We start from the raw sequence: 13,782 nt of genomic DNA on the forward strand, positions 1-13,782 counted from the left end.
CTTACCTTTTCCTTCCTTCCTTCTTTCCTTCCTCCCTCCCTCCCTTCCTCCCTCCCTTCCTCCCTTCCTTCCTCCCTTCCTTCCTTCCTTTTTGGTGACAATTAAGATCTACTCTTTTAGCAAATTTCAAGTATAGTCACGCACTGCATAACAACATTTTGGTCAATGACGGACCACATATTCAACAATGGTCCCATAAGATTAGTACTATATAGCCTAGGTGTGTGGTAGGCTATACCATCTAGGTTTGTGTAATGATGAAATTGCCTAATGACACATTTCTCAGAATGTATCCCCATCGTTAAGCATGCATGACTATACACAATACAGTACTGTGACTGTAGTCGTCATGCGGTGCATTAGATCGCAAGAACTTATTCATCCTGCATACCTGAAACTTTGTACCCTTTGAACATTTCCCCCACCCCAGCTGCTAGTAACCACCACTCTACTCTCTGCTTCCAAAAGTTTGACTTTTTTAGATTCCACATACAAGTGAAATCATGCAGTATTTGTCTTTCTGTGTTTGGCTTATTTTACTTAGCATAATGTCCTCCAAGTTCATCCATGTCGTCGCAATAACAAGATTTCCTTCTTTTTTAAGGCTGAATCATATTCCGTTGTGTATATATACCACATTTTCTTTATCCATTCATCTGTGGATGGATACTTAGGCTGTTTCCATATCTTGGCTATTGGAAATAATGCAGCAACGAACATGGGAGTGCAGATATCTCTTCAAGATAGTGATTTCATTTCCATTGGATATATACCCAGAAATGGAATAGCTGGATCATACGTTGGTTCTATTTTTAATATTTTGAAGAACTTCCATACTGTTTTTCATAATGGCTGTACCAATTTTTTTTTATAACTTCATATATATAATTCTTAAACCAAGTACATGGGGTAGTACTACCATCCACATTTTACAGGTAAGACAGGTTTAATGTGCGGATTCAAAGCAAGATCTTCCTGGTTCCAAAGCCTGTGCTCTTTCCTCTACATTAGTGCTTCTCAAACTTTAATGTGCATTAAATCACCTTGGGGGTCTTATTTAAATGCAGGTTCTATTTTAATACATCTGGGCTGGGCCCTGAGATTCTGCAGTTCTAACGAGCTCCCACTGATGCAGATGCATCAGTCCATGGATCACACTTTGAATCACAAAACTCTGCATGATACTTCACTTTTTTCTCAGAGAGGTTAAGTAACTCACCCAGATCACATAGCTGGTCCATAGTAGAAGCAGGGATTTTGAACATGAGTCTATTTGACTTCAAAACCTATGCTTTTAGTCGTTAAGATATGCTTTCTCCCTCTATTAGCAGGAAACAAGGCCCCCAGCTTCCAGTCTGCAGCTTAAGGGAAAAATCTAATCCCTGAGAAATAGACGGGAGCCAGAAAAACTAAGAGAGTTACCAATACAGGGCCTCTGGCAGAAGGAACAAGACCAGGGCTGAGTTACCAGACTGGGGCACAGGGTGGGGCCCAAGTCTTAGGAACAAGATAGAAGCTGAGTTTCTAGAACTACAGCACAGCAGCAAGGAGGACTTGATGCTGAGACTCCAAGTGTGGGCAAGAGCTCCTACTCTCCCTCCTGCCTGGGCCTGAAATGGGCCAGACCTGGGGGCAGGACTGACCCTGCACATGTGAAGAGGTGTGGGAAAGGAGAAAAAAGAGGTAGGGGTTGGGAACCAGGCCACCCTTCATACCCTCCTCCCCAGAATCCTTGGCACTGCCCAGAGAGGCTGGGCCTTCCCAGGGCTCACCTGTATCATTTGGGGCTGTAGACCCCATTCCCTGCACTCTCCTTTCCCACCCTCCGTTTTCTTTATTTCAAGCCCCCCTCCCTCCTCATTCCTCAGCAAGCACACTCCCTGTTTGCATGACAGGATGATTCCAAATTTCAGGTTCTTATCCTATTGACCTTGCTCTGGCAGGATCCATAACAATTGCCTTAGATTTTTCTTTCCTTTTTTCCATCCTGATTTGTTCCCTTTAATTGGCCAGGGCATAGGTCTCTGGGAAGTGGCAGAAACCAGAGGCACTAGTATTGACTCAGTATGGGGTCTGCAGTGGGGAATAAGAGGCCCACAGGAACAGCACAGAGCAGGATGAGAGGAGGGAGCAGTGTATTTCAGATGCTTCTTGGCTTATGCTTTTGCATCAGGAATCCAGCCATCCACGCTACACCAGCTGTCAGCTCAGGGGCTGCATCAGAGTCATCAACTATATTAGGATCTTGGTCAGAACTTTTGATTGACTTTTGGCTAAAGCCCACTTCAGAACTTCCACAACAAAGGACAGGTGCAAATGTGACCTAAAGGATAAGTTACAGAGACCCAAACAGGTAAATGACCAGATAAATTTCTGAGCATGAAAAATGTAACAATTCAGAATTGGCTTTGCAAAAGAAATAAGACATCATTATGTCAATGTTACTGTTGTGAAAGAAACTCTTTTTCACAGCAGAGACAGATAATAGCCTCTGCTATATTAGGATAATTTCTCATGGGATAATATCCCATTAGGATAATTTCCCATTTCCCATGACCCAAGAGCCCCCTATGTACCTACTGTCATTGCTGCCCCCAGGCAGAGTCTCTCTATCTGAGTGACCCCCACTCCCAAGAGGAGGATGTCCAGGGGCAAAGATGAGCTGAGGCAGAAAGGGGGTGTTTGTCAGCATCCTCTCACCGTTCCTTGTCTTCTCTGATTCCTTTTTGCATTCATTTTCGTTCATTTTTTAGAGCTGATTACTGTTTAGCCTGTGGAGACTCTGGTAACTGTCCAAATGCAGGTTACTTGAAGAGGGACCCCTGGAATCATCCATGACTTGAGAAGCCTCCAGGAACTACAAATATTTCATTTTTGTATATCCCAGTAAAAAAAGAAAAAAATCTCAACATGTATTTTGTACATACATGTAAAAGGGTCTGGATGGATACACTCCAACTATTAACCATGGTTACCTTTGCAGAATGGGACTGTGAATGGTGGAAGGGGCTTCACTTCTTTTGCCTTATAGAAGATTCATTGTTTGAATCTTTAAGGTAATGAGCATTACTTTTGTAATTTGGGAGGAAGGAAAGGAGGAAGGGAGAAAGGAAGGAAGGAGAAAGAGATTTGAGAGAGAGAAGAAAAAACAGAAAGACAAATAAAGAAACAGAGACAGACAGAGACAAAGAGTGGGAAAGAAAGAAAGAGAGGAAGGAAGGGAGGGGGAAAGAGAGAAAGGCAGAAAAAGGAGCTACCTCCACCCTCTCCTGAATAGGATCCAGGGAATCTCATCTATGCCCCTGTCCTGCAGGAGCAGTTGGAGCCCTCATAGGAACAGAGAGCAGCAGCTGTTCACTCCCTTTGGTACATTATTCATCATGTATTTATTTTATTCAGATCTGTCAGAGTTGAAAGAGCTCAAGATAAAAATATACATAATAACTTTTGCCCATTTAAGATATCAAAACAATGAACAATATTTAGGGAGACTAGAGGCAAGAGGGAGGGCAAGTGGAAAACATAAAAAGAACACATCGGGAAGAAAGAAGCAGCAGTTTCAAGTAAATAGCAACAAATACCAGGTGCTTAAAAAACGCTGGAGGCTGCTACTCCTCCTTCAAGCTGTGACAACCTCATTCCCTATAGGTTGGGCCAGAAAGGCGGATATACAAGCCTTGGTGGCTCTCATTTCCTCCAGAATGGCCCACAGCATTGGGCAGTGGCTATGGATATGCTTGCTCAAGACCCAGCCCTCTCAGGATCCACCTTCTGCAAGAACCTTCCTTAACTGCCCTCTCCCCTCACTGCTCTGCCCTCAGTGACCACGCTCCTGCATTCCTGTATTTAGATACTCAAATTTTCAGGTATTTTGCACATGTTAACTGTTGTCACTCTGGACCTGTGATCATTTGGCTGTATATTCATTGATCTGAAAACTCTCTGAGGACAAAGAGGCCTCTGACCTGCCTCTTTACCCCTCTTGGTGTCTGGGTGCTGCCCTGTCCACAGAGGGTGTGCAGTGACCTTCCCATTCCCTTCCCACACCTCTCCACGCTCCTCTCCTGTGACATTGCCAGAAGCAAGAAGCACCGTGGTTAGCAGATGACCACGCAGGCATGTTGGTCTAATTCTAGCCAAGGGCATGGGGGAAAGGACAGAACCTGGAGCCCTGTGGCCTCTTCTCTGAGAGTACGTGGCTAATAATAGGAGGGGAGATTAGGGAGGGATTTGAACTGCATTGTTATCTCACAGGAATGGCGTTTGAGAGCCTTTTCTCCAAGCTCTTCCAAGAGCTGCACCACCCCCTCCTCTGCCCATAGCTGCAGGAGTGCTCACTGTCTTTCACCACTTCTTTCTCTTCTCTTTCCATCTGCTCTCCTCTGTTACCCCCATCCATTCCCTCCCCCTCCTCCTGGCCCCCCTGTTCCTCTCCAGCCCCTTCCTAATTCCTCCTCTCTTTTCTGCCCATGTTCCTGTCCCCTGCACCTATTTTCCCTACTTCACTGCCTTGATCTGCTTCTGTCCACCGCTTCCCACATGTCATTCCCAGTTAGCCTTCTTCCCTACTTGTGTCTCCCTCTGGGCCCCTTTGCCCCACTCCCTCTCCCCTCAGGCTTCTCAGTGTCTTCAGCTTCAGGCGCAGGTTTGTTTTCCAGGCTGGTGGCCTCTGTCTCCCCTTTGTTTTTTTGTGTGTGTGTGTGAGGAAGATCAGCCCTGACCTAACATCCATGCCAATCCTCCTCTTTTTGCTGAGGAAGACCAGCCCTGAGCTAACATCCATTGCCAATCTTCCTCCTTTTTTTTCCTTTTTCTCCCCAAAGCCCCAGTAGATAGTTGTATGTCATAGTTGCACATCCTTCTAGTTGCTGTATGGGACACCGCCCCAGCATGGCCAGACAAACGGTGCATCGGTGCGCGCCCGGGATCCGAACCCGGGCCGCCAGCAGCGGAGCACATGCACTTAACCGCTAAGCCACGGGGCCGGCCCCTGTCTCCCCTTTTCTAACACATTTGGACCAGTTTCTGGTCCACTCCTTCCTCTGTCCATCCCTCAAAGCTGAGCTGGAGGGCCGGTCCCGTGGCTTAGCGGTTAAGTGTGCGCGCTCTGCTGCTGGTGGCCCGGGTTCGGATCCCAGGTGCGCACTGACGCACCGCTTCTCCAGCCATGCTGAGGCCGTGTCCCACATACAGCAACTGGAAGGATGTGCAGCTATGACATACAACTATCTACTGGGGCTTTGGGGGAAAATAAAAAAATAAATAAAATCTTTAAAAAAAAAAAAAAAGCTGAGCTGGACAAACACAAAGGAACAGAGGTTGAGGCAGGCTGACGGCCTCCACTCCCCTAATAACTAGAAATCATCACCACCAGACACTAGGCATAGGGACACCTCTGAGAACAAGACCCAGGACATGTAGGCCATAGGAGACACCTCCCCAAGCCCAGGCACAGCTATTCTTGGGAACCCAGCACCAGAAAAGGGCCTTTTGCTTTGTTTCACACCACCCCCATGGAACTGCTCTTGGCAGCCAAGGCTGTAATCTCAGAGACAAGGGACCCAGGCACGGGGAGGCCAGGCTAGAAGCTGTGCCCCCTGCCCTGTCTTCTCAGGACCATAAGACTCTGCCCTTGGGGCAAGGTCACCTCCCCCCACAACACACAGACGCACAACTACACAACTCTGCCACTCTTTTTGCAGTCTTGGCCTATTCGCTCCACAGCTGAACCTCAGCTCTGCCAGCCCCAGCCCTGTCACTCCACTGTACCTCCCAGCCTGCCCCTCTCTCGGGCTCCCCAGGGACCCTTTCCTGGCCCTTACCCCCTCCCAACAAACCAATGACCTCACCATCTTGCTTCCTTCCCACTCCTGCTCAGAATGGTTCAGGCTCTTTTTATTTAGTAGATCCAAAGTCCTCTGATAAAGACCCTTTCCTCGCTGCAGGTAGGGAAGCTAAGCCCCCAGCTCTGGTCCCTTCAGACATTGAGGAGCCTGACAAGCTCTCAGTCCCTAGTCTGGTCCGGGGATCTGAGGCATTCTGGCATCAGGCTGCCTGCTGCCCCTGAAAAGCTCCCTTGGGAGAAAAGAGCAGCCAGCTCCCCCAGCCCCTCCGGGTCCCCCCGTTCAAATCAGACCCAGAGAAGTCGTTTATCACCCTCCCCCAGGGCCGGAAGGACCTGCATAATGTATGTATCTCTTTGTGTTCTTAATCAGTTTCTAATATTTGTGTAGAACTTTGGAGCATGTGCGGCAAAGGACTGGAATGAAAGTCCTGCAGTGAACCCGGGCTTGCACACCCAGCAGCAGGAATGCTGCACGGCGCTCCAGCGCAGGCACATCCGAGAAGGGTCAGCCTTCCACCTTCCATCCTCTTGGAACACCAGCAGGAGCCCTGCTCCAAGAGACCAGCAGTTGTCCCAGGGCCGGGTTATGGGTTGGGGGCAAGTAGAGGTATTTGCACCATTAAACCAGGAACATCACCTTTCTAGGTAAAATAAAAATACTGAGGCATAAGCGAGGAAAAGAAGCTGAGTCACAGGTGCTAATTGTGTTTCCAGATCACTCTCTAGGGCTACTCCCTGCCCTTCAGCCCTATATTTGTCCTCGTACAGGTGGAACGCAGGAGGCCAAGACCTTTCTCAGATCAGTGGATGAGGGCTGACAGCATGGCTGCCCCAAGCTCTACTCCGAGCTCCCTACTGCATGTCTGGAGATGAGGAGGAAGCCAGCTGAGCCGCCCATTGGCAAGCCCACCTTATGGTGGTGGGCACCTCAACTCTCCAACTATTCCCAAACCACCCCTCAGGCTTCCAGAAAGAGAGATGGGAATAAGAAAACAGAAAAAGAAGAGAGAAGGGAACAAGAAAACAGAACCAGAAAATGTAAAAGGGAATGGGGAACAAAACAAGGACACGTTTTATCACTCCCTCTTCACGCATTCAGGATTGCCCGATCTTAAAACAAACCGTGTTACTTGGCCCCCTTCCCCTTCTAGTTGCTATCTAATCTCTTTCATTTCACTGCCAAGCTTCTCAAAGGCCTGGTTTACACCCACTGCCTCCACTTCCTGTCCACTCAGCCTTTCCTTAGCACCTCCCTGCAGCCTGGCTCTGCCTGCAACTCTGCAGAAGGTGCTTGCTCCAAGATCACCCAAGTGCCTCTTCCCCGTCTTCCCAACACTCAGTCTGTGTTTGGCATCTGACACTACGGCCACCTGCTCCTCTCGAAACTCTTCTGGTTTCTAGGAAACTGCCCTTTTCTCATGCTCCTTGGCTGTCTTTGAGTCGCCTTCTCCATTGTCTGTGGGCTTTTCTTCCTTCTCCCATCTCTGTACTATGGGTGTCTCCTCGAGCTTTGCCTTTTCTCTCCAATCTCTTGTCTGCTTCCACAATCCCTGAGGCAGTTGGTCTCAATCACCAGCCCTGCCTGCCAGTCCCATAATTCCAACTCCCTTCAAGGATGCAACATCTTGCCTTAGATGCCACTCTTACCTCCAACTCCCCCAAACCAAACACTGTCCTTCCTCCCACCTGCCTAAGAGCTTGTTCCTTTTTGCTGCCATCCCCATCCTGCCAACATCATGCAGTCATGAGTCCTCCTTCCTTGTTTCCTATGTCAAGTGTGGCGGCAAGGCATTTTATCTCTTCCTGAGAGACCCTTCCAACCCTGCCATTTCCTCTTCACACATGCTGGCCTCACTCTCCTCTGGACCTTGACTGCTACTCTATCTTCCTCTCAAGTCTCCCTGCCTCCAGCCTCTTCTCCCTCAAAGTGCCCAATAATACCCCTGCAAGGCCCCTCAAAGGCTGCTGTCAGGACGTCACAGTGACTGCCCCAGGTCCGGAGCTTGAGTTATTCTTCATTGCCTCCAGGATATTGTCCATTTTGCTGGTCTGGGAAACATGGCAGGATCAATAGAAAGCACTTTGGAGCCAGACAGACCTGGGTTTGAATCCCAGCGCCGTACTTGCTGCTTGATGTTGGGCAAAAATCTTAACCTCTCTGAACCCCGTTGTTCGATCATAAAATGCAATTGAATTGACAGGCCAATGTGAGCATTAAGGGAGATGATGTGCATCAAACACCATGCTTGGTGCCTGGCACAGATAAGCACTCCGCACATGAGTGGCCCTGTCCCCTCTTGCACAATGTGGCCCTGCCTGAAATCTCCAGACCCCCTCCAGTCCGACCAGGCAAATGTCCTCAGACTCCTTACTACCTCATCATGCCATTCCCCTCTGGTCATGCTGTGATTCCACCGCCTAGACCATATCCCCCTTCCTAGTGCTTCTCAAAGCCCTCTGCTCCCTTCAAGCCCCAGTTTCAGGCCCCCACCTAGAAACCTTTGACCGTTCCAGCCCACACTGAATAAGAGCTTCTCTGCCTTGGGTGGTTCTGGATGTGGACCCCTCTGTATCCCTGAATCATCCTCCCTCGGTTTCTATTGTGTTACCTGTGGCTTCCCAAGCTGATGGGAATGCCTGTGAGTCAGAGCCCCTGTGATCCTCCTGTGGCCCCCACAGAGCTGGGTGTACAGCAGGCTCAGAAGGCATCTAATTAAGTGACTGACCGGGACTCAGCTGGGGAGTGGAAGGAAGAATGAGATAGGCTGGAAGCTGGGAGGAAGGCACTCTGGCAAGTTCATCCAGCACCAATCCTCTGTCTGAAGAATGGCTGCAGAAGGTGGCTCGGACTCTGTGCCACAGATGCTGGTGCAGAGATGTCTGCATACACACATAGTGCACGTTTGTAGGCATGTGCACTTGTGTGCACTCATCTGCATTGTTGGTAGGGGGTAGAGGTAGGGAGATAGGCGATGGTCCCAGGGGGGGCCTGCTTAAGGAAGTGGGGCCTCTGATAAAAGGAATGAAGTACAGAATCCCTTCTTCCTTTGGGAAGGGGGCTGCTGATTACTCAGCCTCTTGGCTCCTCACTGAGCAATTACCGTCCACTCCTGGTAAATCCCATGGTCTCTCCACATCCTGGGCTGATCCAGGCTTGGCAGTCACAGGATACTGACCCAGGGATGCTTGAGGTCCAGGACAGAGCAGAGGTCCTTGGGTGGAGGATCAGGGGCCTGTCCTGGGTCCTCAGCTGGGGCCCAACATAGAGCAGTGTGCAGGACTCCAGGTCTAGACACCAAAAGTGTCCAGCAGGTGACTCCAAGATGCTATTTTTCAGTTTTCCCAATTATTTCATATCACAATACCTTGGCCCGTCTCCTTCTTGAGGTTTCTAGCCCCTCTGCTTCTAAGTCTGGCTGCAGCCAGCGGTGGTTGGTTCTGCTGAAGGAGCCCTGGTCAGCCCCATCTCTGAGGGTCTCAGTTTAATCTGCCTCTGCTTCACAACCCGACTACCGTTCCCTAGGGCCAGCCCAGCTCCACCAGGCAGCTCCACCCAGGATCCCTAAGATCTTCAGGCCAGGACTCACAAAAAATCTAGCTGATGGTTGGCTCTAATGGCCAAGCAGCCTCCACCTTAGGGCCTTTGCTCCTGTCAGGTGTCCTTGGCTAATGTCGCCACTTAGCCTAGGTGACTCCTGGTAGGTCTCAGCTCAGCATATTGGCCTGTCATGAGGGCAAATCTATGGGCCACAGTCAGGTAATGGTGCCTTTCCCGGCCTCAGGGCTGTGGGCCTGGCCTAAGCCTAGGACAGCCTGAGGACTTGGCCTCCTGGTCATGATGTTCCCAAGAGCAACCACAATCTGGACAGAAGAGATCACAGGACTGCTGATATCTGATCTACCCTGTCCCAGACCATCCCTTGAACTAAGTTGAATTAGTGGGGCTGAGGGAGATGTGGGGCAAAGAGCCTATGGCAAGGTAACCGCCCTGCCCACCTGCAGTCGGGTCTTGTCCCTAACAATAAAAGCTGCCATTTAGTGAGGGCCCACTATGTGTCTGGGGCTGTGCTGGACCCTTTACCTCTGCAAACTATAGTGGGCTTAATAGCCCTGGAAGGTTAAATGTGACTGTCCCCATGTTACAGATGACAAAAGTGACTCAGAGAAGTTCCATGATTGACATAGACCACACAGCTGGAGAATGGAGGGACTGGGTTTCAAAATGGATCTTTGTGACTGACCCCACAGCTCACCAGGCTGCCCCTTGCACACCTCAGCCCTGGATCCAGGATGGCCATGCCCACAAGTCCTCCCTTTTGGTGAGCTGGGCCCCTCCAAACACTCCCTGAAGGCAAGATGCACCTTCCCAAACACCCCAAACTAAACTGAGCCAGCCCCAGCCCCGCCCCATCCTCTCCCTTCTTTCCAGCTGTCCACTGTCCATCGGAAATCAGAGACTCTGGACTGGGGAGTGGGGGTGGGGTGCAGAGGGGTACAAAAGATTTTGGAGCCAGGAGGAAGACAAAAGAATGACAAGAAGGAGCAGCTGTTGTAAAGGGAAACCTGAGACAGGCGCAAAGCTCAGGCCCTAATCCCAGGCTCGTGTGGAGCCAGGGTAGGTCCCCCCAAGGTCAGGGATTCTAGGGGCAGGCGGATGGGAGCACTCGACTGCACTCTAGGGTGGGTCCCTTCTCCCATGTGCTCAAACAGCTGGTGCCCCATTCCTCTTCCTGGGCCAAGCCCCCTGCTTCTTCCTGCCCCTCTTCTCTCCCATCCCTTTGAGTTTGGGGGCTCCTTCTGACTTCCATCTCTCCATGCTGAGGTCTCTGCTAACTTGCCCTAGCATGGCCCTCCTCCCCCGATTCCTGGTAGTAATTTTAGCAACTTTTCCTCTGAACTCCCGCTGGCATGTTCACAGCAAATGGCCCCTGTTTGGGCCTGACACTTGATCAGGTTGGTGACAGAGCCCAGACAAAGCAGGCACAATGCCGGGAGAGGAGGGGAGACAGATCACCTTCCTTCCACTCCTGGCCTTATTTGGTCTACCTTGGTGAAGCTGCCCTCCCTCCAGCCCCTCTTTATTTTTAGCATTTGCTCTGCCCTCCTTTGTCTTGTCTGCTATCACTCTGTAGTACACTCTGCACCATCCCCACCCACCCCCACACAGTGGGGCCCCTGGCCCCCCAGTCTCCCCACCAGGAATGTGCATGTGAGCAAAGGCACTGGCTGGGAACTCAGGCCTGGGTTTCACTTCTACACACAGTTGAAGAGAGCTGCCCGGAGAAGAGTCTTCATTTTGGTCACTGTTAGATCTTTATTGACTAGAACAATGCCTGCCATATAGTAGGTGCCCAATAAATACTTGTTGAATGAATGAATCAGTCTTCAGACAGTAGCGAGTAGAAGGAAGAGGATCATGATGGAGCCAAGAGCAGGAGCTGGAGGACTGGGGATGAATGGCAGTCTCTAAGGACATCAGACCCTCTATTCTGTTTCCAGGTTGGAGATAGGAGGCAGGGAGCCTAGAGGCAGGGAGGTGAGTTCTATTCTGCAAGGGGGTGTGAAGACTAGAAACACTGTAACACCAACAGGCCAGTGCCCCCAAACCCGAGAGGAGGGAACAAAGTGCAATTGATTTACTAAACGTAGACAACTCCGTTTGTGGCTGCCCAACTCCACAGCCAAGGAGGCTGGCCCATGGTGAAGACACTGGCTTTGAAATGGCTGGGCCGTGTCCCAAGCATCCTTTGTGCATCTCAGTTGCCTGCGTCTGTGCCTGAGCCCTGGGAAATCGGGGAAGGTGGCCACTTTGAGCTTGGAAAGCTGGAAGGGGTAGATGAAAAGAGTTTTTGCCCTTCATCGCCAATCCCTGAGGTCGCTAACAGTGGGCCTAATTTCTCAGCACCTGGCAGGCCCTGGTCTGGACCCCCACCCCCACCCCGAGTTTGTTCTGCTGGACATGTTATCAGCAGGGCCCATGGGGGCCGCCTCAGCAGCTGTGTACCTCAGCACCACAGAGCTGTGGCTGCATTGGACGCAGCCCCTGCGGTTCCTGGGTCCACCCCCACGTGCCTGCATCCTCCCCCGACAGCTGCTCAGTGCCCTCAGACTCTGCCTTGGTTCCAGGCGGCCCCTACTAGCCCTCACCTGGATGTGCCCTTCCCTACTGTGCCCACTCCACTTTCAAAGTGTGACTGCCCTGCACCCCATCCCCCAGGTCTGCCGCTCTCCTTCCAAGCTGACAACTAATCAGATAGGTTAATCCGCATGCGCTGAAGAGCTGTGCGCAGGAAGGAGGGGGGATTTCAAACCAAACCACGCAGTGGTTGCCTGGACACAGAGCCAGTGAGGCTTGTGCACCCCGTTCCTGGAAGAGTGTGGCATCGGTCAGCTATGTTCTGTGCTCACGGGCTGAGCCCTGACATCCTTTCCTCACCTCTTCTGTGGCTGCTCCTAAGACCTGCAGGAAGGGGGAGATCTTTCCTGAACCTTTGCCCCACTCGCCAGAATACCAGTCTCACCAGGTCTGGATAGAGACCGCCCCACAGAACACAAGTGGATGGGTGGGCCAGGCAACGGCTATCTTGGTTAGGAGTCTCCTTCTAGCTCAGAGCAGCTGTATTATCTATGGCTCCAAAAGTGTCTGGCTGTGGGCTAAGGCATTTACTACCTGTGGGCAGAGCTAGGAAAACGAGCCAGGCAGAAGTCTCCAAACTAGGACCATCAGGCGGCCAGGTCCTGCCCTCCGCACACAGTGGGTCCTTGCCTCCTCAGATGCCCAGCCCTCCTCCCAGACCTCCCTCCACAGGCTGGGCTCCGTTTCCCATCTGCTGAGCCTCCCCCACTTGAATCTTGCTACCCTGACTGGCTACATGACCTTAAAGAAGGCACTTCTCCTCTCCATAAAATGAAGGACTTGGACCCATCACTAACAGCCTGTCTGGCTCTGAGGCTCAATGACCTCACCATATCCTCCAGCTGGTCCAAGATAATCAGTGCCTGAGACAGAGTCCCCATCTCTAGGCTCCCTGGTCGTTGTTCTTGCGGCTTGGCTGGGAAACCTCCTTCCAGCTGCCTCAGTCTAGCCCCCACCCTGGGGCCATGCCCCCAACTCTACCCTACCCCTCTGCTGCTGACACTCAGCCCCTTCCCATCTCACAGTTGGATCCAGGACCCAGGCCAGAGAGCAGAGAGGACACTGTACAAGTGGGGATAGGCCAGCACTGGGGGCAGGGGGCCTGTGGGGCAGCAGTGTCAGGGGCCAGGAGAGCCCTGGGGAAGGGCCAGGGCCCTGCATGCCTGAGGTCATGGTGGTCGTGGTCAGTTTCCTCTCCTGCCAGCTGTGGAATGTGAGGCCTGGCCTGGGAGATATTCTGGCTGCACTTTGAGCCATCCCCGCCCCCTGGAACTCAGACCCTGCATACTCCATGCCATAACAATGACGACCACTTCCAATTGTTTCCTAGCTGGAGGGGGGGGAGCACTGTTTGGGAAAGAGGGGGGAGCCTGGGGGAAATGCTTCTAGTGACAACAGCCCTTTCTAAATCCGGCTGGGGACTGGGTGCAGGTGGGGGTGGAGCGCCCTGCTACCTCATATATACAGCCCCTGACCAGGTCTGGTGCCACAGCTCTCTCCTGTGCTCTGTCTTTGCTGCTCTCAGGTAGGAACATGTTGCTGGAGGCCTTCCCCTGGGATAAGGGGGCCTCAGGTTTAGGAAGGGGCTCCTTTAGGAACAGCAAGCTGCATGCAGGGCTTCATGCAGAGTGCCAGATCTGGTCACTGAGCACACATGTGCAGGTCTAAACACGCGTGTATGTGCCACGGGAGTAAGGGGGCTTGTGTGTTACAGGGGGGAGATGTCTGTATCTGAGCATGTGGGACCAGAATGCATTAGAGGTGTGTGTGCGTGTGTGTGGTGTGCAAGCATGTATGGTCT

Source organism: Ceratotherium simum, chromosome 3 (assembly GCF_057802395.1).
Source record: "Ceratotherium simum simum isolate JZ-2026a chromosome 3, ASM5780239v1, whole genome shotgun sequence".
In the NCBI taxonomy this organism is placed as follows: Eukaryota; Metazoa; Chordata; class Mammalia; order Perissodactyla; family Rhinocerotidae; genus Ceratotherium; species Ceratotherium simum.